At 39.3% G+C, this 4,519-nt stretch overlaps 1 pseudogene; it reads left to right on the top strand.

Annotated features, from left to right (window-relative positions):
- The first annotated feature begins 1,157 nt into the window (after window positions 1–1,157).
- Window positions 1,158–1,793, top strand: LOC114628122 (annotated as a pseudogene).
- The last annotated feature ends 2,726 nt before the right edge of the window (window positions 1,794–4,519 follow it).

Here is a 4,519-nt window from a genome sequence, read left to right as displayed (position 1 = left end):
GGCACCAAACTCTGACAGTATTGTTGATACCATGTTGTGCTTATAGACAGGAATCTAGCATGGTTGTCCTCTGAGAGGCCCTGTCATCAGCTGACTAAGACAGATGTGTGGATACTTACAGCCATCCATTGGATTGAGTTCGGGAACCCTTTGGAAGAGTTATGGGAAGAACTGAAAGAGCAAAGGGGATTGCAACCGCATAGGAATAACGACAGAATGAACTAACCTCAGAGCTCCTGGTGACTAAGCCACCAGCCAAAGAGCATAAATGTGCTGGTAAGTGGCCCTGGTACATATGTAACAGAAGACTGCCTTGTCTGGCCTCAGTGGGAGAGTATGAGCTTAATCCTGTAGAAACTTGAAGCTGCAGGGAAGGGGGATTCTGGTGCAGGTGAGATGGGTGGGTGAGGTGGGAAACACCCTCTCAAAAGCAAAGAGGAGGGTATGAAGAGATGACCAGAAAGGGAGGTAACCTTTGGAACATAAATAATTTAGTTTAAAAAAGGAAAAGAAAACCAATAATTAAAACAAATGACAGCACATGCTGATGAGGATGTGGAGAAAGAAAAACACTTATTCACTACTAATAGAAGTGGGAACCAGTAAGACCAGTTTGGAAAATCAGTGAAGAGTTCCCTTTAAAATCTAAAAATTAATCTTTCACAAGATCTTACTCTACCATTCTAGGCACACATCTAAAAGAACACATCTTACTGTAGATATATTGTTCAGGCATGCATCTGTTCATAACAGTCAGAAATGGGAAACATCCTAGATGTTCATCAACACAATGTAATATGATTTAGCAGTTAAAAGCAACAGAATTTGAACGTAAATGGATAAATATAGAAACAATTTTCCCAAGCAAGGTAGCCCAGATCCAAAAGGACAAATATTGAATGAGTTTTATCTACATATCATAGCTTCTAACTTTTTGAGATGTGTACTATAATCTGAATAGCTGCAGAGGTTCTAGTAATGGGACAGGGCAGAGGAAGGGAAAACGAACCATAGTTTATACAGAGATGATAGGGGACGAACATGAAACTTTGCTATACTTGTAGATCAATGCATCACTTAACTCTCATCAAAAAGTGTCTCCCTGCAGTAGATGTTAACTTTAAAAAAATAGTAGTAGTCCCAGGCGGCTACCGAAGATGGCGGAGGGACAGGTTCTAATATTGGATGGCCGAGGCCATCTTCTGGGCCGCCTGGTGGCCATTGTGGCCAAGCAGGTATTGCTGGGCCGGAAGGTAGTGGTTGTACGCTGTGAGGGCATCAACATTTCTGGAAATTTCTACAGAAACAAGTTAAAGTATCTGGCCTTTCTCCGAAAGCGGATGAATACCAACCCCTCTCGAGGCACCTACCACTTCCGAGCCCCAAGCCGTATCTTTTGGCGCACTGTGCGAGGCATGCTGCCCCACAAGACCAAGAGAGGCCAGGCTGCCCTGGAACGCCTCAGTGTTGGATGGGATCCCTCCACCCTATGACAAGAAAAAGCGTATGGTGGTCCCTGCTGCCCTCAAGGTTGTGCGGCTGAAGCCTACCAGAAAGTTTGCTTACCTGGGGCGTCTGGCTCATGAGGTCGGGTGGAAGTACCAGGCGGTGACAGCCACTCTGGAGGAGAAACGGAAGGAAAAGGCCAAGATTCACTATAGGAAGAAGAAGCAGCTCTTGAGGCTACGGAAACAGGCAGAAAAGAATGTGGAGAAGAAAATCTGCAAGTTCACAGAGGTCCTCAAGACCAATGGACTCCTGGTGTGAACCCAATAAAGACTGTTTGTGCCTCATGCCTGCCTGGCCTGCCCTTCCTCCATCGCCGACCAGGGATGTGGGGACCTAAGGTTCCTTAGGCACTGCTCCTGTGGTTAGAGGGTACATTGAGCTCACCACTTATTGAGTTACTGAAGTGAAAACCATGGAATGACTTGAGCTTCAGTGTTGAAAATGAGTAGCAGGGCTGCCCCACCCACCTGGTGCAATACCATATTCTCCAGCTATGAAAATGAGGGCTACACCCCTGGGCTGGGATTTAGAAGTACACACTGAAGACACCAAGTACATGCACTGCCTTTACTCCCCAACAGACCACAAAGCAATATTTTTCTGGAGCGTTCTGTGTACTAATAAATTATTTGACTTAATTAAAAAAAAATAGTAGTAAGTTTTCCCCTATGGTCCATATCCTACTTTATTTCAGGTTCTTGGGCACTTTAACACTGCCATGTTGCAGAATCAGGATGGTCTTCTGAGGACTAAGGACAGAGTTCTCTCAGCACAAAACAATCGTGGGATCTTAGAATCCAAAACATTGAGGTAACAAGCTTCTTTAGCTCAAATGGCCTGATCTGTGGTATCTTGTTATGGAGTACTGTATCCAATGTCTATGTTACTTGGAAATCTCAAGATCTTGATGACATAACCACATTTTTTTTAAGTTACGTGATTGAACAAATATTGATTCCCCGGGAGAACCCACCTACATCAAGGCTGATGGCTTGCTATGGGAAGTGGAAATGGCTCATTTAATATATGTGTAATAACTATAAAGTGAACTATATGTAAATATAGGTCAATGCTTAGTCATGGCCTATAAGTTATTCAAGATATTCCCCAGCAGGTTGGATTTTCCAGTTAAGACTTATCTTATACATACCCTGACATTCTCTGTTGAGAGTTCTTGGGGTTCTTTGTGGTACCTTCAAGGCACCACTTGGATTCTTACATCTAACAGCCCTGTTTCTGTTTGATCATTAGGGCATAACATGCTTAGAGTTTGCTTTAATTGAAAGTTCATTTTGTCAACATGAAACAGCTCTAGTTGGCTTTTTATCTAAAAATACCCTCCTAGATCAAGGTTATGTTAGGGTGCCTTATTTGATCCAGGAAGCACATTTTCTTTCTTTAGTATAATTAAAGTCAAACACAATATGAGGCAGCTCTTTGTATCCTATTAAAGTTCTTTCTTTTAAAATAGCTGATATTGTTTGATCTACCCAATGTAGTTTTATATTAGGCATTAATTTATGTACAATAATAAGAAAATAAATTTACATAAAAATATTGAGGACAAGGTAAAATGTGTTATTAATGCTACCTGGATTTCTCATAATTATTCATGAAAAATCATCTTTAGTTTCTTATTTCAGAAATATAACCACATTTATGGTTTATTATTTTCTTTTTTGAATGCCATAAGATTCATTTCTTTACTTATGTGTTTTAATCTACAATACTAGCACAGCTTATTATTTCCCAATATGATAGTAAGGAAGTCTTCTATTTCCATTAAACTTTCATGATTCACATTCATAGTGGAATAAAGCTCATTATCATTAATACTAATCAGTGTTATCCAAATTAATCTGGATATATGTTCTAACTGGCTGGCTCATGGTGATCTTTGAGAATTATTATGATTTGATAAATTAGAAGCATAGTTACATTATAATACTTCCTTGCTTATAAGCATATGTTCTATGTTCATCTATCAAAAGAATATATATTGCATATACCATCCCACAACTCTTTAATAGGCTAGTTGCCTCTTTTTCACATAATTTCTTGTGGTTTTAAATGAAGGGGTTTTGGCAAGCAAAACCCTTCACTCAAGGTATTTGAAGATAAGCATATAAGCTTCTTGTTTTCTCTTCTTAAGCCCCAACTGAGCTTACGTTAGAGTCTCCTGTACAGTAGTTTGAGTGTTGGTTGTTTCTCCTTCTGAAACTGTCATAACATTCTTCAATTTAACATTTTATTTAAAAAATTTACTCGAAGAAAATGTCCTTTGGGTTAGCCATCTGTTTGGTCATATTGCCAATATGAAGCTAAACGGTACTACTGCTACCATTATGATCTAGTTCCAGTTGCAGGGAGTCAGAAGAGATAGGTACATGACATGGTTTTATTGCTCTCTACTTGGCAGTGTATGGATAAGATAGAGTGATTTCACAAATTTTGTTAGAGTTCTGGCTGTTATGTCCAACTTGATAGATATGCCAGCTTGCAGTGTGCTTATTGTGACCTTCGTTCCAAAGATTATTGCGTATGTCAATGTTAACAAAGTCAACTGGTGAAATGTGATGTTACGTATATAAGTTCTATACATCATTTCCAAATCCAACTTCATGATTATACCACAAAGTATAATAATTTATCTAATAGAACTATATATCATTTTAATATTGTTTTATATGTATGCATGTCTGTGTACCACAGGCATGACTGATATCCATAGAGGCCAGAGGAAGGTGTTGGATCCCTAGAACAAGAGATATAGTTATGATCCACCATGTGAGTGCAGTGATCTGAAGCTGGGTCACCTATATAAGCAGCTAGTGCACTAAACTACTGAGCTATCCCTTCAGCTCCTAGACATGTATTTTGTGTGTTTAATTGAAGTTGTAAACAGGATATGTATAGCTCTTCCACTATTTACCAACCCTTGTCTAATTTCCTATTAATCCATCATTTTGAGAATGACTAAGGGATATGATAATTCTATTGAAAATATTCT

The sequence above is a fragment of the Grammomys surdaster genome, unplaced genomic scaffold, assembly GCF_004785775.1.
Source record: "Grammomys surdaster isolate TR1022 unplaced genomic scaffold, NIH_TR_1.0 264, whole genome shotgun sequence".
In the NCBI taxonomy this organism is placed as follows: domain Eukaryota; kingdom Metazoa; phylum Chordata; class Mammalia; order Rodentia; family Muridae; genus Grammomys; species Grammomys surdaster.
This window is presented reverse-complemented; position numbering and strand designations above follow the sequence as displayed.